Here is a 23,110-nt window from a genome sequence, read left to right on the forward strand (position 1 = left end):
CAGGCCTTACATTCAAGTCTTCAATTCATTTTGAGTTAATTTTTGTGTATGCTTTATGATAGTGGTCCAGTTTGATTTTTTTGCATATGGCTGTCTGGTTTATTGAAGAGAATATTCTTTCCCCATTGTATATTCTTGGCTACTTTGTTGTAAGTTATAGGTTTATTTCTGGATTCTCTATTTTGTTCCATTAATCTATGTGTCTCTTTATGCCGATAACATACATACTGTTTTAATTACTAGAGCTTTATATTCTAGTTTGAAATTAGGGAGCCTGATGCTTGTAGCTTTGTTCTTTTTCAAGTTTGTTCTATCTCTTTGTGGTTTGATTACTTTCTTTTGTGAAAAGGAATATTTATATTCTTTTCTCTATATCTTTCATTATTTACTGTAGGTTTTTGCTTTGTGGTTACAGATGCTGCAGGAAGGGGGACCCTTCCAGGGCCTGAAACTGGGCTCTTGTCTAACACTCAGAAATGAATTGTCTAACTGGGTTCTTGTCTAACACTCAGAATGTGAGGAGACACATATGCTGACAAAGCAAGAGACTTTATTGGGAAAGGGCACCCGGGTGGAGAGCAGGAAGGTAAGGGAACCCAGGAGAACAGCTCTGCCACATGGTTTGCAGTCTCAGGTTTATGGTGATAGGATTAGTTTCTGGGTAGTTTTTAGCCAATCATTCTGACTCAGAGTCCTTCCTGATGGTGCACGCCTTGTTCAGCCAAGAAGGATGCCAGAGAGGATTCTGGGAGGTGGTTGGACATGTGGTGTCTCCTTTTGACCTTTCCTGAACTCTTCCGGTTGGTGGTGGGTTATTAGTTCCGTGTTCCTTACCAGGACCTCCTGTCATAAAACAACTCATGCAAATGGTTACTGTGGTGCCTGGCCAGGTTGGGTGGTTTCAGTCAGTGTGCTTCCCCTAACAATTCCCCGTTGAGAGACTTCATACTCAAGATACTTCTTGGGAATTGGGGCAGAGGTCTCTTTCTTCTGTAACTTCTTTCTGCTGTGCATGGATGTAGGCCTGCCTAGCAGAGCAGAAGTCTCTCTACCTGATCTAAGTCAAGGTATTTTTTTGCCTGAAACCAGCATTCACCCTTGTAATAACAGCAATTCAGTCTGAAACTGTTGGCCCCTCTTAGAGATGAAATAGACAGGGGCCAAACAGGAGACCTAACAGGATGGTCAACATTGGTCCCCAGAAACAGAAGGCAACATTTGGGCTGAGAGCTGCAGGGTTTGTGACCTTTTTTGATTGGTTCATGGTGAGGCAACAGAGCTGTGCTCCAGGAATCTTGTGTTTAGTCTGAAGTTACCATCCTCCACCTGGGTGGGGACTCCAGTTCAGTAGAAGAACTCAAAGAATTGTTATTCATTTTTTTTTTTTTTTTTGAGTAGAAACCAGGACCCTGTCTCAAGGCTGGGCCATCATTTGATTGTTTCTCCTCCATTTGTGTATCCCCTCCCTTTCCTGATTAGCAATTGTTTGAACCCATCCTTTGGAATTCAGGGAAGGTAAAGGAGGCTGAATGAAGCCTCTATCCTACAGACAAGAAATGGAGAACACAGAACAGATCTGTACTCCAGAGTGCCACAGAGTCCTGCTCAGTTTTAACTTAGAGAACTAGGCAGCTATGACTGTGGTGACTTCCTGTCAAATGGGGCATAGGACTGCCCAAGCTTGGAGAATAGACACTGAATTGGACATATTCCTGAGTTCCAAGTCCTAGACTTGAGTCTTGTATGATTAAAATCTCAATCCCTTAGTCTGCCATTTTGGTGTAACAGACCTAATTAGAAGTAGTTGGAGGAGTGATAACTGGAATTTTAATAGACAAAATAAATCTCATTTCTTTTTAGGAGAATAAGCCTAAAACCCAGTCTGGACCTGGCACTTCAGGGAGACTTCTAGCCAGGTAACCAGTTGCCTAGTTTTATAAAAAGTAAGGTCGCAGTTACTAGCTCCCAGCAGACTTTGTTTTGAGAATGGTGGCATCCAAGCCTGACATGACTCAGAAAACTCAAGTGTTTAGCAACACAAGGTCTAATCTGAAATTATACTCATAGCATCACCTAGTTATTTCCCGGGATATCTGAACCATAGCTACTCTATTTTGACTTTTAGTTTCAAAATTTTCTTTAATAGCCAAAGCAGATGTCACCATTAATGATGTCAGTGTTTCTCTAGGTATGAGAAGATACAAGAATTGGGACTAATAAAATCTTCTCCTGAAAAGATCTAATTATCTGAAGGCTTATTCTGCCAGTTTTTCCCAGAGCACAGAGTGCCTCATTCCTGATTTTCACCCTGAACTCCTTTCAGGGGAATTGAATGTTAGCAGTTACAGTGACCATGATTTAATCTTTGTAGACGTAGATGGCAAGGGTCAGTTTTCAGTTGGCAGAGCCCCTTTTTTGATCATAAACTTGACCATGATTTTGAGGGGGGCATTTCATGACCATCTTATCCCATGGTGCTGAGAATATCCATTCTCAGGTTTGGCAAAGATTTTGTTGACAGGCCACTTAATATGCTGTTAGTGGACTAGGCCATAAAACAGTATCCACAATTCTCTGGACCACCTGTCTTACTAGTCTCTTGGCCCAGGAAAAACATTCCCTCTTATTGCTTCTTCCCATATCTAGAGTTACACTGTTACCATCATCGATCTCATATGGAACTATATATTATTTTATCAGAGGTCTCAGTCACACATTTGGCAGTGTAAGAAACCGATTTTGTAAAACAGGTGAAATGCAAATAACGTAGCCAGCAGTATTAGTAAAGTCACAAGTAAGACAAGAGCTTCTGTTAGATATAGCCCAGCATATCCCAGGTCATCTAACTTAGCCTATTCTGTATGAGTCTTTATCTTCCAGAGAAATTATATATTGGCACTGTCTATAAAGCACATAGCCCAGTTTTCTTGTGTTACTAGACTGATTATCCTAAGTATGATTTAATTGTTTCCAACATAGAGGAGACTTTAAACCTAAATTACCATAGCCTGCTATTATCTATATAAATCCATCCCATAATTGTGGGAGATTTTTTCCTCCTTTGCTGAAACTTTGCTTGTTGCTTTGATTGAGCTTGAGTAATAGAAGAAAACTCAAATTTTTGGCCAGAATCAGAGCAGGCAGTATTAATTGGCCTATGAGGGAATCCCATCCAGTAATATCAATAGTGACCTGAATATGAATATAATTTTTTTAAGTAAATTTTCTTAGAGCTAACCAGTTAGAACCTTGTAGTAGAGAAATTTACCAAGGTAACCTAGAACTAAGCACATGTAATTGGCCACAAACCCAACAATTGGATTGATTTCTAAAACTAGCATAAGATCAGGCCTATGATAGAAAAGCATTTGATTTATATGCAAAGGTCTAAGAAGTCAAGAAAACATTACAAATGATCATACGAATCAGGTCCAGCATCTTGGGCAAGCTGTCTACCTCTGATGTCATTGTCTTCTCATCCTGGTGTTGTCTGACGATCATTTTAAGGTGAGATCAGGTCAGCTGTCTTCTCTATAGATCAGTCCAGTGTAGGGGCCTTTGAAAGTGGGAATTAATCTGAGTCAATTTCCCTTCAGTTTCATTGTGCATGAGCTAGTTAACAGTACCTGATAAAATAGTCCTTCCATCCAAGTTGGAGACAGTCCCTTAGATCATGTCTTTTTCCAGTCCTGGTTGCAGGTCATGAGGCATCTGATCTTCATTCAAAGACAGATTACCGAGATAAGCTTCAGAAACAAATTTAGGGTGTTCTTTGAGAATTCAATTAAATTTTACATTAATATCGCATAACAGCAAAGAACTATCCAAGAAATGAGTCTTACTAGATGCAGACCTCCATTAACAAACTGGGATTTAACATTTATTGAAACATCTTTTTCTCCCTAAAATTACCCTCATTTTTATCAAATATAACCGAATTAAGTTTATTTGCAAAATAGTTCTGCTGTTACTAATTTTGGCCTGATGATTTATATAACCATAACTGATCATAGACTTTTGTGCTGAAACATTTATAGAGTCTCAGATTGAACTTTTAAAATAAAACAGGGCTGGGAAACTCACACCAAAGGCTTATCACAGATTTCGCCCAACAAATCTAGGTGCCTTCTTCCCTTTTTAAGGTCTCAAAAATTCCTTGAGATTTTTGTACATGTTAGTGAGATAACCTTCCTAACTCATTTGATAAACTTACTGGAAACCTAAGAGTTTCCAATTTCTGAAGGAGTCAGGTAGAGAGAAAATATAATTGTTTTGTTTATAACATAGAATTTTACCAAATTGTTGTCATAATTAGTTTGAGAGGAAGGTTTTCCCTACTCCTGGAAAATATAAGATTCAAACCCGTAATTTTTCAGATAGAAACCATAAAAGTTATAAGCATATTCGCTGGTTCATTCAGTCCTTTTGTTAATTTTTGTGATGTCATCAGATTTCCATTAGAATACCAGGACATATCAAAATGTTAAGAACTCCATATAATTTCTAGGATATCTATATTAGTAATATTTACCATACATTATAACATGAGAGGATTTATTACTCATTTGATAATACTTTTCATGTAATTTAACCAACCAAATAAACACAATTAGTTTAATATCTCTCTTTGGGATGTTTCTAGGGGCCTTCTGAAGCACCCCAAAGTTAGCTAGAGGTCAAAGGAACTTCAATAGAATTCAATTTAGGAAGTTTTGTCAAAACGATCATTTAAAAGGGTTTGGAACATTTAGTCAGATTTAGTCAATGTTGGTGGGTGTGTCATTTAGCTTGTTGATATGTCACAATGTGGCTAAGTACTGAGGCTCCAGGTCTAGTGAAAGTCTACTCCGCTATCTTGGACCTAGTTGGCTCTAACCAGTTTTCCTATGGCTGTGTCATTCCTAACAAAATCCATTTATCTAACTAATTGTAATCCAATTTTAGAAAATCCTGACCATTCATAACTCTTTTTAGTACTCTTTTTTTTTTTTCCCTGAAAACACACTTCCTACTTTCCTCTAGTAACCAAGAACTAACTTTTATATCAGTACTTTATAGATTGGTGAGCATTAATACCAGTGATAATTTCTAAAACCCTTGCTTTCTTAGAACATTTTAGGATGGCACCAAACATTGTCCATTTATACTCCCAAATCTCTTTAGTTTTTCTATAAAAGGAAATTAGTGTTTAGTAGTAAATGTTTCAAAATCTTATTTTATGTGGGAATGACCTAACTATTCAATAGACTTCCAACACTTAGTTTAGAATAACCCTTAGAAATTCAGGTTACCCCAATCTGGAGAGAATATTTTAGTCAGACATTTCTAAAGCATAATTATTCTTTTTTTTTTTTTTTTAAAGACTTCTTTATTTATTTATTTTTCTAATTTTATTTTATTTTTAAACTTTACATAATTGTATTAGTTTTGCCAAATATCAAAATGAATCTGCCACAGGTATACATGTGTTCCCCATCCTGAACCCTCCTCCCTCCTCCCTCCCCATACCATCCCTCTGGGTCGTCCCAGTGCACTAGCCCCAAGCATCCAGTATCGTGCATCGAACCTGGACTGGCAACTCGTTTCTTACATGATATTTTACATGTTTCAATGTCATTCTCCCAAATCTTCCCACCCTCTCCCTCTCCCACAGAGTCCATAAGACTGTTCTATACATTAGTGTCTCTTTTGCTGTCTCGTACACCGGGTTATTGTTACCATCTTTCTAAATTCCATATATATGCGTTAGTATACTGTATTTATGTTTTTCCTTCTGGCTTACTTCGAGGCTCCAGTTTCATCCACCTCATTAGAACTGATTCAAATGTATTCTTTTTAATGGCTGAGTAATACTCCATTGTGTATATGTACCACTGCTTTCTTATCCATTCATCTGCTGATGGACATCTAGGTTGCTTCCATGTCCTGGCTATTATAAACAGTGCTGCGATGAACATTGGGGTACACGTGTCTCTTTCCCTTCTGGTTTCCTCAGTGTGTATGCCCAGCAGTGGGATTGCTGGATCATAAGGCAGTTCTATTTCCAGTTTTTTAAGGAATCTCCACACTGTTCTCCATAGTGGCTGTACTAGTTTGCATTCCCACCAACAGTGTAAGAGGGTTCCCTTTTCTCCACACCCTCTCCACATTTATTATTTGTAGACTTTTGGATCACAGCCATTCTGACTGGTGTGAAATGGTACCTCATAGTGGTTTTGATTTGCTTTTCTCTGATAATGAGTGATGTTGAGCATCTTTTCATGTGTTTGTTAGCCATCTGTATGTCTTCTTTGGAGAAATGTCTATTTAGTTCTTTGGCCCATTTTTTGATTGGGTCGTTTATTTTTCTGGAGTTGAGCTGTAGGAGTTGCTTGTATATTTTTGAGATTAGTTGTTTGTCAGTTGCTTCATTGCTATTATTTTCTCCCATTCTGAAGGCTGCCTTTTCACCTTGCTAATAGTGTCCTTTGATGTGCAGAAGCTTTTAAGGTTAATTAGGTCCCATTTGTTTATTTTTGCTTTTATTTCCAATATTCTGGGAGGTGGGTCATAGAGGATCCTGCTGTGATATATGTCGGAGAGTGTTTTGCCTATGTTCTCCTCTAGGAGTTTTATAGTTTCTGGTCTCACGTTTAGATCTTTAATCCATTTTGAGTTTATTTTTGTGTATGGTGTTAGAAAGTGGTCTAGTTTCATTCTTTTACAAGTGGTTGACCAGATTTCCCAGCACCACTTGTTAAAGAGTTTGTCTTTAATCCATTGTATATTCTTGCCTCCTTTGTCAAAGATAAGGTGTCCACATGTGCGTGGATTTATCTCTGGGCTTTCTATTTTATTCCATTGATCAATATTTCAGCAATCAGAATCCAACAACACATTAAAAAGATCATACACCATGATCAAGTGGGCTTTATCCCAGGCATGCAAGGATTCTTCAATATCCACAAATCAATCAATGTAATACACCACATTAACAAATTGAAAAATAAAAACCAAATGATTATCTCAATAGATGCAGAGAAAGCCTTTGACAAAATTCAACATCCATTTATGATAAAAACTCTCCAGAAAGCAGGAATAGAAGGAACATACCTCAACATAATAAAAGCTATATATGACAAACCCACAGCAAACATTATCCTCAATGGTGAAAAATTGAAAGCATTTCCTCTAAAGTCAGGAACAAGACAAGGGTGCCCACTTTCACCATTACTATTCAACATAGTTTTGGAAGTTTTGGCCACAGCAATCAGAGCAGAAAAAGAAATAAAAGGAATCCAAATTGGAAAAGAAGAAGTAGAACTCTCACTATTTGCAGATGACATGATCCTCTACATAGAAAACCCTAAAGATTCCACCAGAAAATTACTAGAAATAATCAATGACTATAGTAAAGTTGCAGGATATAAAATCAACAGACAGAAATCCCTTGCATTCCTATACACTAATAATGAGAAAACAGAAAGAGAACTTAAGGAAACAATTCCATTCACCATTGCAATGGAAAGAATAAAATACTTAGGAATATATCTACCTAAAGAAACTAAAGACCTATATATAGAAAACTATAAAACACTGGTGAAAGAAATCAAAGAGGACACTAATAGATGGAGAAATATACCATGTTCATGGATTGGAAGAATCAATATAGTGAAAATGAGTATACTACCCAAAGCAATTTATAGATTCAACGCGATCCCTATCAAGCTACCAACAGTATTCTTCACAGAGCTAGAACAAATAATTTCACAATTTGTATGGAAATACAAAAAACCTCGAATAGCCAAAGCGATCTTGAGAAAGAAGAATGGAACTGGAGGAATCAACCTACCTGACTTCAGGCTCTACTACAAAGCCACAGTTATCAAGACAGTATGGTACTGGCACAAAGACAGAAATATTGAGCATAATTATACTTAATAGAGTTTATGTAAAAGCTCATATCTCATTTACATTTTTGTAGAAGTTTCTTCATGCAAGGTAATTTCCTTGTTGACAAACTTGTAACAGATATGATAATATTTAACATATATTAAACCTAGGTACAATGAAAATATTCTACTTAATGTTAATTATTCTAAGGCATGTATATATTAGATAGGTCAACAAACAAACATTAATATCAGGTATTTAATACTGAATATTTCCCAGTTCACATGAACCTAGAATTTATTGTTTAATTTAGAATTATTTGATTTGTTAGCACTTACTTTTCTTTAAGCCAGTTAAATAGAGTTCATTTACAAATTAGCCTCAAAAATATTACCCAGAGACAAAGACATACCAAGACATATTTAGACAGACACAAAGCAAAATCTAAGCTTAGTCATGAATTAGATATTACAATGTAAAATTTACTAGTTTATAAAAAACAGTTGGAATAAATAAAATTTTAAAAGGCTTTTCCCCATTTTTCCTCAGTCTCAGGAGTTAGAGATGGTCTAGATAAGTGTTCCTGAGAGCAGAGCCAGCGCCCTGGTCTCAAGGCACAGTGAAAGAAAATCCAGTTCTAACAAAATGGCAGCAGGTCTAAACCAAACGGTGGGCAGACAAAGCAAAATGGCCATCAAAAATCACAATACAGAACACAGAGTTAAAACACACACAGACCTGGCAGTCCTCATCAGAGAGTACCTTAAATATAAGGATTCAGTTGCTCAGAAAACCTATAGAGACACAGAACTTCAGATCCAAGTACTAGCAGAGTAAATGAAAATATCTCAAATCTTCAAAGATTTCAAAGGGAGAAAAGGAAGCCAGGCTGAAAGAAGAACAGGGAGGAGGTGGGAGAGGGGGGTGAAAGGGGTGGCCTTACAGACGTCTCCTGCCACCTGCAGATACCAAGGCATTACAGGACTTTACCCTGGGCCTCCAGAGAAGAGAGACTGGAACTCGGCCCTACTGGAAACCAGACCAGACCAGAAGCAGAATTCAAGTTCTCTGCCAACAGGAGGTGATCAGTCTCCAATCCTCAGCCCAGGCTGAGGCCCTTTGACCAGATTCCTGCTTCTAGGACCTGGGGACTAGAAAAAAGGGGTAGGATAGGAAGGGTTACAGAGAGGAAAGAGAGAGGGTAGGGGAGAGAGGTAAATAAAGTCTCTTGTTCCTTACCGGTTGGGGCACTCTGGCCAGTTGTCCGTGTCAGGAGGAGACTAGGGACAAAAAGGCCCCAGTTTTGGCCACTGGGTCTGGTCCATCGGTGGGCAAGTTGGTCCCTGAGTACCCCGAGTGGTCAGGATGTCAGTCTCAGTGAAGAGGAGTCCCGCCAGAGTCGCCATTTGTTGCAGGAAGGGGTACCCCTTCCAGGGCTTGAAACTGGGCTCTTGTCTAACACTCAGAAATGAATTGTCTGAGGAGACACATGTGCTGACAAAGCAAGAGACTTTATTGGGAAAGGGCGCCTGGGTGGAGAGCAGGAGGGTAAGGGAACCCAGGAGAACTGCTCTGTCACATGGCTTGCAGTCTTGGTTTTATGGTGATGGGATTAGTTTCCGCGCAGTCTTTAGCTAATCATTCTGACTCAGAGTCCTTCCTGGTGGTGCACACCTTGTTCAGCCAAGATGGATGCCAGAGAGGAGGATTCTGGGAGGTGGTTGGACATGTGGTGTCTCCTTTTGACCTTTCCTGAACTCTTCCGGTTGGTGGTGGGTTATTAGTTCCGTGTTCCTTACCAGGACCTCCTGTCATAAAACAACTCATGCAAATGGTTACTGTGGTGCCTGGCCAGGGTGGGTGGTTTCAGTCAGTGTGCTTCCCCTAACAATGAGGCTTATGTATAACAACTTACATCTATATTAATTAGTTTTAAGTTCATAACAACTTAAGTTTGATCCCATTCTACAGATCAACAGTTTTACTTTCTTTCATGTTTTATGTTTTTGATGTCACAGTTTATTCCTTTTTATCCTCTGCAACTTTTAAGTATTGTAGTTATAGTTATTTTTACTACTTTTGTCTTTTAACATTTATATTAACTTTATAAGTAATTAACCCACTGCCTTTACTATATATTTACCTTTCAATTGAGATTTATTCTTTCTTAAGTATTCTTGTTAGTAATTAGTGCCCTTTCTTGTCAGCTTAAATAAATCTTCATAACCTTTCTTGTAATACTTAGTGGTGAGCAACTCTTTTAGTTTTTGGTAATCTGGAAACTCTTTATCTCTGTCTTCAACTCTGAATGATCACTTTGCCAAGTAGGGAATTCTTGGTTGAAAGTGTTTTCTTTTAACATTAAATATATCATGCTACTCCATTCTGGCCTACAAGGTTTCTGCTGATAGTCTATGGGGTTTTCTATGTATAAAACAAATAGTTTTTCTCTTGCTGCTTTTAAAGAGTGTCTCCTTTTTCTTTAACTTTTGATATTTTAATTGTGTTTTGTGTTTCTTTTTTAAGATCTTCTCATTTTTCTCCCTCTGGTGCCTGTCTTCAAGTACTGGAGGTTCTCTGGTTTTGCAACAACCAAGGGGCTTTCTTTTTTTCTCAGAAGTCCCCAAACATCCAAGATCTGCATCAGTACTCAGTGTTGGACATATATTCCACTTCTTTCCCTCCTCCTCCATCTATAGAGAAACCATGAATTGGACATTTACTCCCAGTTGTGCTGAGCTGTGCTCACTTGGGCAAGGTAACACATGAGTGAGAAATAATGGATTTTCTAACTCATTTCAATGCAGCTTTGAGCACGCCTCAGGTGCTGCAACTTCTCAACTGGTTTCTTGAGTTCTCATAAAGGCTTTTGGACTGTATGTTATTGTTAAGTCAGTGTCTCTGTGAGAGAGCAAGGTCTGGGACTTCCTAGATTGTCATCTTGCTCTACAGACAAACTTTTAAAAGAAATAATTCTGTGACAGTAGAAAGAGAAGGAAAATAGCTGGAAGCTATGAAGACAAGAGAGTATTTTTTTAAATGTAGCAGGTACTAGTTCGTATCACACGCTGATGAGAATAAATCAGTTGTGATCAAAAGACTGATGATGCTTTGCACTAGACATAAAGTTTTCAAATCTTCACATGCATTAGGAACAAACTGCCAGGTTATTAAGACCCACAGTGCTGGGCTCCATCCCAGAGTTTCTAATTCAGTAGATCTGGGATGCGGCCTTAGAATTTTCATCTCTAGTAGGTTCACAAATGATGATGATACAGCTGGTTTGTGACTGCACTCCCAAGGCTACGACTCTAGAGAAAGAAGGGAACATTGTCACTGAGAAAAATAGAGGAGCTTAGATGCAGAAAATGTGGATTTTTTTTTCTCTTGGTTTTGCTGTTTTGGTAACATTGAGAGTTGATATTGGTCAATCAATGTCATTCAACCAACGTAACTGGTATGTTTAGTCATGTGGTTATAGAAATGCTAGAATGAATAGGGAGAGTAGTCACTCCACACATTTCTCCGCATTGTCTCTGTCACTGGTGTCTGTTCTCATGTCTCTTTCCACGTAGATACAGAACACAAGGCCATTTACACATTTCCCACCACCTCAGTTCACCCTCAGCCACAAGACACTCCTTTTTGTTTTGCTCAGAGTCCTTGCTTCTCTTTCACAGTGTTTTTCAGATGCCTCTGAAGTCCTGTTTTGTCCTCAGGTAGCAATTTGGAGCAGATGTAGTGATTTCTCTGACAGGATCACTGAGAGTTGAGAGGAACTCCAGGGACATGGATCTCATCAGCTTGTCAGTGGAGATTCCAGCACTGGCCATGTTTTAATTTCTGTAGCAATTCACACATCAGGGAAACCAGGCCCCCAGTAAGCTCAGTGAAGCTCAAAGTTTCAAAAACATGGCAACAGCCCAAGGGTTTTGACAGAACTGAATACTTCCTTCTCAATCCACCACAGGATGATTACGTTACACACACACACACACACACACACACACACACACGCTAAATAACTAAGCACAGTAACCTGTGATGTGCAAAGAAAAATGTCAAAATTTTCACACTCTAAAACTTATCAGGGGAAAGGTTTTTATAGATGAAAAATCAGCAACTTTTGGCTAAAAAAAAAATAATCTCTCTATACAAGCTGCATCTGTTCAGGCGTCTGTCTTCTCTCGTCAGATCTGCTTGAGCTGAAATTCCCAATATGTTAAACTCAAATTCAAGTTCTTTTAGGGTCTGAGAGGATGGAATGTACTGAACACCCAAGCACAGAGAATTGAAGTGGAAATGAAAGGAAATCCATTTTGAAGACTTTTTCCCCTCCCTCTCCCCACCCTTTGATGTGAAGAAAGAAGCTCAGCTTCTCAGGTGGTGATAATGGAATTTCTTTTTCATTCAGATTCTTCATCCTATAATCCAACTGTGTCTTAATCCTTCCTACTTTCTTTATACCCTCTGCTCTAGGCCTGAAGCCCCACACAGGGAAAACCAGCATTAGAAAGAGCAAAGCAAAATAAAGTGCCTCAGGGCAAAATGAAAACAAACAGAAACCTGTAGGGTGAGGAGAAAAGGCAATAAAATCTTTTTCATAGGACATCTTATTACGTCAACTGTTTTCTAAAATATATCTCAAACATTTTTTTATTTGCAAAAGAAAACATAGTATAAATAACAATTAATTATTGTACAAAGCATTAAATATAATTATAAAATCTGACTCTATCAAGCATAAACTATATTTGACTTATTAAGTATTTATATTATAAACTGTAATATTTATATTGCTATATTTTATATCAGTCAGTTATATATCAGTTATAAAATATATTCAAGGATATGTGATAATATTAAATAAAATAACTAAAAGAAGTACTTAATGGGGTTTGCAGGTGGCTCAGCGGTAAAGAATCCACCTGCTAATGCAGGAGACCTTAAGAGACATAAGTTCAGTTCCTAGGTCAGAAAGATCCCCTAGAGAAGAAAATGGTAATCCACTCCAGTATTCTTGCCTGGGAAATCCCATGGACAGAAGGAGACTGACAGGCTACAATCCATGGGATCTCAGAGTCTGGTACGATTAAGCAACTGAACACACACAAAAGAAATACTTAAAATGAGTCATAGAATGTTAAAGTTGAGTCTTAAGCAGTCATCCTGAATTTATTATTGGACTTAAAAAAAATCTTATCTCTTTTCCCACGTAAGAGTTATACTCCTATATAATGATTATACTCCTGTATAATGATCTAGAATATAGTCTTTATGAGAAAAATAAGAGCTTTTAAAGGATAACTTGGGAGACAAGTTTCAGTTCTTATCCTAAATTTTAGCATTACCAACATTTCTAATGTTAACATTTTCAGGAAAATTGAGAGATCAATTTAGATCAAACACATTTGGAATTTTTTTGAAAATTAGAAACAATATAAACTCAGGTTTTTATCATCGAGTCTCTATTATATACTATATACTGAAGAATTGATGCTTTTGAACTGTGGTGTTGGAGAAGATTCTTGCGAGTCCCTTGAACTGCAAGAAGATCAAACCAGTCAATCCTAAAGGAATTCACTCCTGAGTATTCATTGGAAGGACTGATGCTGAAGCTGAAACTCCAATACTTGTCCATCTGATGTGAAGAACTGACTCACTGGAAAAGACCCTGATGCTGGGAAAGATCGAAAGCAGGAGGAGAAGGGGATGACATAGGATGAGATGGTTGGATGGCATCACCAACTTGACGGACATGAGTTTGAGTAAACTCCGGGAGATGGTAAAAGACAGGGAAGCCTGGGGTGCTGCAGTCCATGGGGTCACAAAAAGTCAGACACAACTGAGCGACTGAACTGATCTACTATATAAAACTCTGCAAGGCACTATAACGGAAAGAAATATAGACCCTGGACCTGTTTCATCAGGGCATTTGTAGTCTAGTTCATCAGACCATATGATGCCAACTGTATCTATGGACAATTTATGTTAAAGCCCATCAGTGGAAAGTGAGGTCACTACCAACTGGAGTAGCAAAGAGATAGCTTTGTGGGAAACGCGAAATTTGAAGATGTTGAAGTACAGCTTAAATGGATGGAGAGAAAGAAGTAGGAGTGGCAATTCAGGTGGGTAAGAGGAAAAGCAAAAATTAATAATGACTTGGAAGATGTTAGAAGTTAAAAAAGGAATCTGTAGGCTGGAATCGAAATTGATTTTGTGAGAGGTCAGGATCCAACTCTCTCATTAGAATGACAAGGAAATGGAGATGAGAGAATGGAGGTGAGTCAAGTGACCTGCACAACAGAACTGAAGTAGCCCAGCTACTATTATTAACTTCATATTTCAAAGAGCTCCCTACTTTTTAATTCTAAATTCTGTTTATAGGTGCATTTTATACTACTTTGCAACAGGAATGGGAAATAGATTTAATTTCAGCTGTTGATCACATTTGATTACTAGTAGCAAGCATCTGCTTAGATCTCTGTTAAGGATTCTGAGGCAACATTTGAGCTTTGGCTGAACTGGTGGGAGATCTGTGCTTGATTAACAGGATCTGACATGGACAAGGAAGGGGGAAGCTATGGCGTGTGTGCTCTGCATTTACTTTCTTGCCAGTGGGATCCTGGGCAGGACCCTGATGGCAGAGTGCGAACAGTAGCTATTGAGAGTAGGTCTCAGATACAGGAGGAAAGAGTTTAGTACTTTATTGCCAGGACAGGAGACAGAAGTATGATAGGGGAGCAGGTTCTGGAGAGATAACCACCTCCGGTTTTGTTACCAAGTCCTGAGAGAGAAAAGAAGATGGTGTTGTTACTAATGGGATATGCAAACCTGTCAGTTGTCAAGTTGACATTACTGGTCAGTTTTATGGGCTTCCCTGGTGGCTCAGACGGTAAAGTGTCTGACTGCAATGTGGGAGACTAGGGAGACCCGGGTTCAGTCCCTGGGTGGGGAAAATCCCCTGGAGAAGGAAATAGCAACCCACTCCAGTACTCTTGCCTGGATAATTCCGTGGACTGAGGAGCCTGGTAGGCTACAGTCCATGGGGTTGCTAAGAGTTGGACATGACTGAGCGACTTCACTTTCTGTCAGTTTACAAGGCATCTTCATATTCATTGTTTCATTTGATCCTTAAAAAGTTCAGTTATTAATGCCAGAATCCCCACATTACAAATGGAGAAGCTGATGTTTAGAGAGAAAAGTATCCTTTTACCATGAAGCTACAAAGAGATGAAAAATAGAATGACTTCTTGGCACTCAGACCTGCTTGTTTATGTTCACTTCCTGTTTATGCATCAGGCTGCAGGCAATGCGGGCTCTGGACCCTGGTCGCTGGCCTTCAGTCCTGCTTCTCCTTTGATAGGCGAGTCCTCAGCTCTGAAATCCTCCTGTGTCAGTGCTTCCTCATCTGTGAAGGGAGATGGAAGTATCCCTGACCACTCAAGGGTGTGAGGGGGCCCGTTGGTCAGTGGCCTGGCGGAAAGTGAATATAACACTTGAGCTAGCTTTTATTATTATCTTGTTCACTTATTGTGTCTGTAGTGATCTTTTTTGCTCTCTTACAGATAATTTTTGTTTTCATTTAAACAAATTTTCTGATTTTCAAGATAGTACATATGTATTGGGAAAACCTGAAAAGAAGTGGAAAACTGCAGTAAATAGATTTTTTAAATGCGCTTAATTCTCTAATATGTACGTTTTGGTCTAAATGAGGTAAGCACATTTGGGTGGATTGTAGACTTTGAGGAAAAGTATTTTCAAATAGACTCTATGAGGCATGAACTCAGAGGCTGAAGTTGGAAATGTGAGATCTCAGTTGATCCTTCTGAAATTTCCTTTTCTCAGATTTTTTAAAGTTTATTTATTTTTAATTGGAAGATAATTGTTTTATAATGTTGTGTTGGTTTCTGCTGTATATCAACATGAATCAGCCATAAGTATACATACGTTGTTCCCCTCTTGAACCTCCCTCCCACCTTCCACCCCATCCTTTATGTCAGACCTTTATGCCAAGAGAATTGCCATAATTCTATGCATCTAGGGCTACTTTTTGATAGTGACTCAGTAATACTGCTTTATACAGTATAGCTAACTTAAGCTGTTACAAAGGCATCCAGAAAAAAAATGTTCCCTTTAACTTCACAATATTTGGAGGATGATTCTGAAGAATTCCTCTCATGCTTGCTAACCTGGTCATCTACCCATGCATACGGTCAACTTGGCTGAAACTAGAGTTTAATTGAATTGTTCAAAAAGTGAAGCGTGTTGAATTATTTAACACTCATATCAAAAGCCTCACCTGCCACCCTTTTAACAAGTTCATGTGTGTGCTTTGCAGCCAATATTTTATATGATGAAACAACTACTTCTTCTAGTCATCATATATCATCAAAACTAAGACAACATCGGTTGTAAGATTCACCACTATTTAATAGGCTATTAAGAAAACACTGCCAAATAATTTTGAGACAATCAATTTTAAGATGCATGCCAATTTCAGAGAGATTAAAATATGAAAAATGATCATTTTAGAACTGATGAAATGCATAAAGTGTTTTATACATTGGGAAGAAAGTGGAGAAAATATTTGATCATTTGAAGCTTGTATAGATCTTTCCTCACTTCACACTTGATGTCCAGCTTTCCAGTATTGGTGTTGTTGTTCAGTCACTAAGTTGCATCCTACTCTTTGTGACCCCATGGACTTCAGCACACCAGGCTTCCCTGTCCTTCACTATCTCTCGGAATTTGCTCAAACTCATGCCCATTGAGTTGATGATGCCATCCAACCATCTCTTCCTCTTTCATCCCCTTCTCCTCCTGCCCTCAATCTTTCCCAACATCAGGGTCTTTTCCAATAAGTCGCTCTTCACATCAGGTGGCCAAAGTGTTGGAGCTTCAGCTATAACATCAGTCCTTCCAATGAATATTCAAGGTTGAATATTTCCTTTAGGATGGACTGGTTTGATCTCCTTGTTGTCCAAGGGACTCTCAAGTGTCTTCCTCAGCACCATAGTTCGAACGCATCAATTCTTTAGTGGTCAACTTCCTTTATGGTACAACTCTGATATCTGTACATGACTACCAGAAAAACAATAGCTTTGACTATATGGACTTCTGTTGGCAAAGTGATGTCTCTGCTTTTTAATATGTTGTCTAGGTTGGTTATAGCTTTTCTTCCAAGGAGTAAGCGTCTTTTAATTTCATGGCTGCAGTCACCATCTGCAGTGATTTTGGAGCCCAAGAAAATAAAGTCTGTCACTATTTCCATTGTTTCCACATCTATTTGCCATGAAGTGATGGGACCAGATGCCATGATCTTCATTATTTGAATGTTGAGTTCTAAATCAGCTTTTTCAGTCTCCTCCTTCAATTTCATCAAGAGGCTCTTTAGTTCCTCTTCGCTTTGTGCTATTTGGGTCGTATCATCTGAATATCTTCTGTTGTAAATTATCTTACTTAAAAGGGATCTGTGAATAGGAGGGCACATGGAGAACCTTTATCATTATCCAATTCACAAGTTCGAGTTACTGGGAAGGACCACCTGCGAAAGTGTTAAACATGCCCAGCAGCTGAAAACAGAACTCCCTTTTGTGATTCTCAATCACCAGATGTCACATGAAGATAAACAAGATACATCACACACACAGGCATAAAATGAACAGAAAGGAAGCATTGTTGAATATATCTAGAGGGATAATCTGCTGAGAGTGATTTCTGTCTTGTCTGAGAGGCTAGGAGAAAGAAGAAATGAACTACCCCTTCCCCTACTTTACATGCCTATGATGGTTCATTTTATGTGTCAACTTAAGTGGGTTAAGGAATGCCCAGATAGCTGGTAAACATCCCTCATAATAAATCCCTTTCTGTGTATGTCTATGTGTCCTATTGGTTCTGTTTCTCTGGAGAACTTGACAAAAAACAAGAAGACCTTGTGCTGGTGGGTGGATAGCATCTTTGGGCATCAGGAACCAAGATAAAGAAAACCTCTACCTGGGATTATGTTGGGAAGATTGGACTCATCCTGAAGTTAATCTGATGTTTTGGGAATAGGAGAGTGGTGTGCTGAGAAGTTGTGTAATGTTGCAAAAGAATATGTGTGATTGTTTACATTGCCATCCATGCCCTTTGCTGACTCTGCCTCTGATTTTACTTTGCATCTGTACCTGATTTCCACTTTTTGACTCTGGCCTGTTTGCACGACTTGCTGTGACTAATAGAATGTGGCAGAAGTGACAGTGAGCTGGTCCTGAGCCTGGCCCTCAAGTGACTTTGCACAATGCCACTTGTTCTACTGGCATCCCTGTCACATGAATACGCTCGAGATAACCTGTTGAAGGCTGAGAGAACTCATTTCATGTGGAAGTGATAGAAATCATTCCAGTTGTCCCAACCGAATAAGATATTCATCCAGGATCAGCTAAAGCTCCTATGATTGAGCTAAGGTACATGAGGGAACACAGCAAGACCAGAAGAACCACCCAGCTAAGCCCAATCCAACCTGATAACACACAGACTCCTACACAGAATAAATGATCATTGTTTTAAGGCACTTTAATTTTTTCAACGGTTTGTTATGTTGGTTGAAGAGGGTTGAAGAGAATGGCCACCTGATGAAGAAAGACATTGTCCCTGCATTTGGAAGTATGTGCAAATAGTAGCTGTGGAGGTCTGAGGGGCTGGAAGGAGTAAGGTTGGAGGCTATTCCCCAAAACCCATCCCTAGAAGAAACAGTGCAGGACCTTTGTAGCTGATCCAATGGGAAGTCTCATCCATGAAAACACCTGGCCCCTGCCGTCTCCTTCAGTGATCTACTCTTGGGTTACTGGAGATGTGTTGCCCATCCCGAGGGCCAGAAGTGCCTGGAAAGTCATGATCCTGGGACTTACAGGAGTCCAGGGACTGCTGAAGTGTGAGAGCCCAGCTCACTTTTTTCAAGGAGAAATAAACTCCAAGTGTCCTTTACACTTGGAGCTGCCCCCAGGCCAGACAGTGGTTGAGACCTCACTTGAAATCCCCCTGCCATGGTGTTATCTCTTTCCCTATCCTATTCTCTACTTCTTACCATTTTCTCCTGGTCTACATCCTTTTTTTTTTTTTTTTTTTTTAAGAATAGTTTACCTATAATATCATAACATTTTCAGTTGTACAGCATAGTGATTCAGTATTTTTGCAGATTATATTCAATTAAAAGTTATGGACTATAGCCTGCCAGGCTCCTCTTTCCATGGGATTCTCCAGGCAAGAAAACTGGAGTGGGTTGCCAAGCCCTCCTCCAGGGTATCTTCTCAAATCAGGGATCGAACCAGCATCTCTTACATCTCCTGCATTGGTAGGTGGGTTCTTTACCACTAGTGCCACCTGTGAAGTTCCTATTATAATATAACGGCTATAATATTCTATGCTATACAATATATCCTTATTGCGTGTCTATTTTTTTACACAGTAGTTTGCATCTGTTAATCCTGTACCACTAATTTGTCCTTCCCGCCTTCCATCTCCCCTTTGGTAACCACTAGTTTGTTTTCTCTGTGAATCTGTTTTGCTTATACATTCATTTGTATTATTTTTTATGGTTTTTTTTAAATTTTATTTTATTTTTAAACTTTACAATATTGTATTAGTTTTGCCAAAAATCGAAATGAAATCAACAACTCACCCTGCTCTCAGGATCTGACTCTGGAGAACTCAACCTACACTGGGTGATTGGGAGAGAACAAGAGAAGCTGGTGTATAAATTAATCTAAATTTGCATGTGGTCCCAGGTACTGACATCAGATTATTCCACTAAGTCATAAATAATAGAAATATACTTGTTACCTGAGGCATATATTACCAGGAAACAAGAGTAAATGGGTAAAACAACATTTTGTAGAGCTGGAAAACAGATTCTGTTCATTTTCTATGCTCATTCAATACACATATATCTAAAACAGAACATACAACTTTCACTTTTTAAAAATATTCCTACTTTAGACTATTTTTAAGTTGTCCCCTGCTTTAGACTTTACTTATTTTTTAATGTCAAGAAGAGTGGAAAGTTCTGGAAGAAGATAACAAATTCATGATGTAAAGAGGTCAAATATTAGGGATAATATTGAAACTAAAAACATTGTTAAACTCATGCAGCCTGAAGTCACGACATTCAGAACAGTAACAGTGAACATGAAAATTAGACTGAAAAAGAGGAAATTACATTATTTTTCAGGAGCAGAGAGGAGCTGCCACCTAGGAAGATGAGCTTGGAGCTGATTTCTACTAGAATGGTCCCAATTAGTTATCCCCACTTAAATACACCCAGAAAACTCTTAAGAACATTACGCTATAAATAAGATGTTTAAATTAGAGCTCGTGGAAAGTGAGAAGATAATAGATGTGAGAAGCAGATTTAATCACAGCTCTGGTGCCTCCCCCACATCTCCTTTACTATTTTTGTATGTCAAGATATGAAGAAGAAAAAAGCAGACTTGAGGTCAAGATTTTATTTCAGATGAAAAAAATACCTCCAGTAAGTGTTCCTTCAAACCAAGGTAAGGCTCAGTATTTACATGGTGCTGCTGTCAACGTTTGCCATTATCTGGTACCATTACACTGTGTGAGACACAGTACACGGTTTATATCCGTATTTGTTGCTAGTTTGCTTTTAACTGATTTTAATTGCATATCTCTCAGTTCTAGCTTACAGAGGAGACAAAGATAATTCCCATTTTACTCTGTGGAAACCTAAGGAATTAATCAAGCAAATATGTCTACTATTATTCTTTGAGGTGGTGAATGAGGAGCTCAGGTGAACCTGCGTCTCCATAGAGTGAAGTTAGCCAGATCAAGGGTAAGCATCACTGCATATCTGTTACAATGCATGTGTTCACATGTGCCAAGTTGCTTCTGTCCTGTCTGACTCTGCAACCCCATGGACAGTAGCCTGCCAGGCTCCTCTGTCCATGGGATTCTCCAGGAAAGAATACTGGAGTGAGTTGCCAAGCCCTCCTCCAGGTGATTTTCCCGACCGGGATTGAACCAGCATCTCTTGCATGTCCTGCATTGCGGGCAGATTCTTTACCGCTGAGCCACCAGAGAAGTGCTTTTATTACAATATTGTCAGTCTAATCAAAATCAAACCAACTGATATTCCTCAGGTCTTCCCTTATGTTCAGGGCTGTGAAATTCTGGAGGTGTACAGAAGTATTTTAAGCCTTCTTCCTCTCCTAAATGAGATTACAATGTAGTGAATAACAATGAATAGATACCTGATGGTGGATTCTGGAATAGTGGGAATAACAAAAGTCACAAGGGGTTATAACAGTGAGATTTCATCCTCTGGGTACACTTTGATTAGTGGTAGTGGCCTGGAGTGTTGTGTTAAGTAGGATTCAGAGGTGGCATTTGGTATCTCAGCTTGAGTTTCATAATTGACCAGCAATATGTGCTGTGGACAGGGAGAAGTGATCGCTGATGTGCAAACCTGGGTTTAAAATGACACTTCATCTGGGCCTTGAAGGATGTATTGGAGTTTAGATTGGGAAAGAAGAATATTTTAAGTGAAGAACAACAGTAGCAACTAAGAAAAATGAATTTCTACGTGTGTGACCCAGGAAAGCAACTGTTTAAGCAGAGAGTGAGTTAGTGAGTTATAGGAGTGATTGTAAAGAGAGATTGGATGAAAACTGGAAGGAACAGTTTAGGTTTGATATAGTAGGAACTAGAGTCCTTGATAACTTCACAATATTTTGCAACAAAAATGGGGTTTAGGGAAGGCATATCTGGTGATAGTATGAAGACAGAAATGGAATGGATTTGGAGGCAAAAAGGACAAGCTTGGAGCAGTAAGCGACTTCAGGAGGCCCAGGATGGGTCTGAAATATTTTGAAGAGGACATGAAAAGGCATGATGACTGCATGTCTAGAGAGAATGGAGGAACCGGCTCCCAGAAGCCCAGAAGAACTTATGCAATGGGAAAGCCAGGCATAAAAGCAATCTTCCAAAACGGAATGTTTTTCTTTTTGGCAATACACTTTTCATATCCAGAGATAAAAAAGGTGCTGTGGGAGTTTGAGAATCACTGATACAGCAAAGGGCTCCTGTAACTTCTGTATCAGAATCGCCTGGAGGCTTGATAAGAGCAGCCTCGTGGGCCCCAGCATGGAGGCTCTGACTCACGGGCCAGGGTGCAGTGTGGACGTGCATGCTTCCTGAGCTGATGTTGCTTGCCTGGGTGCGCACCTGGAGGGGTGAGGCGGAGGAGGCCACTGGAGTCTCCTGATGGCGGTCTTGACATGCTGAATGACTTCCTTTTCCTGCAGAACAGTGAACTTACCACTTTTTTTGTTCAGTTCAGTTCAGTCGCTCAGTCATGTCCGACTCTTTGCAACCCCATGAACTGCAGCACGCCAGGCCTCCCTGTCCATGACCAACTCCCGGAGTTCACCCAAACCCATGTCCATTGAGTCAGTGATGCCATCCAACCATCTCATCCCCTGTTGTCCCCTTCTCTTCCTGCCCTCAATCTTTCCCAGCATCAGGGTCTTTTCCAATGAGTCAGCTCTTCGCATCAGGTGGCCAAAGTATTGGAGTTTCAGCTTCAACATCAGTCCTTCCAGTGAACACCCAGGACTGATCTCCTTTAGAATGGACTGGTTGGATCTTCTTGCAGTCCAAGGGACCCTCAAGAGTCTTCTCCAACACCACAATTCAAAAGCATCAATTCTTCAGTGCTCAGCTTTCTTTATAGTTCAGCTCTCACATCCATACATAACTACTGGAAAAACCATAGCCTTGACTAGATGGACCTTTGTTGACAAAGTAATGTCTCTGCTTTTTAATGTGCTGTCTAAGTTGGTCATAACTTTCCTTCCAAGGAGTAAGCGTCTTTTAATTTCATTGCTGTAATCACCATCTGCAGTGATTTTGGAGCCCAGAAAAATAAAGTCAGCCAGTTTCCACTGTTTCCCCAACTATTTGCCATGAAATGATGGGACTGGATGCCATGATCTTTGTTTTCTGAATGTTGAGCTTTAAGCCAACTTTTTCATTCTCCTCTTTCACTTTCAATAAGAGGCTCTTTAGTTCTTTTTCACTTTCTGCTATAAGGGTGGTGTCATCTGCATATCTGAGGCTATTGGTATTTCTCCAGGCAATCTTGATTCCAGCTTGTGCTTCCTCCAGCCCAGCATTTCTCATGATGTACTCTACATATAAGTTAAATAAGCAGGGTGACAATATACAGCCTTGACGTACT

The 23,110-nt window shown here is 39.3% G+C and overlaps 1 long non-coding RNA gene across 1 annotated transcript in view; it reads left to right on the top strand.

The window, feature by feature from the left end:
* The window catches only part of LOC113903721, a 244,656-nt gene that overhangs the window by 216,005 nt on the left and 5,541 nt on the right, over window positions 1–23,110 (top strand). Inside the window, exon 2 of the long non-coding RNA XR_003514276.1 lies at window positions 20,643–20,704. This is a non-coding gene — a long non-coding RNA (uncharacterized LOC113903721). The remainder of the gene's footprint in view (window positions 1–20,642; window positions 20,705–23,110) is intronic.

The sequence above is a fragment of the Bos indicus x Bos taurus genome, chromosome 13 (genome assembly GCF_003369695.1).
Source record: "Bos indicus x Bos taurus breed Angus x Brahman F1 hybrid chromosome 13, Bos_hybrid_MaternalHap_v2.0, whole genome shotgun sequence".
NCBI lineage: Eukaryota > Metazoa > Chordata > Mammalia > Artiodactyla > Bovidae > Bos > Bos indicus x Bos taurus.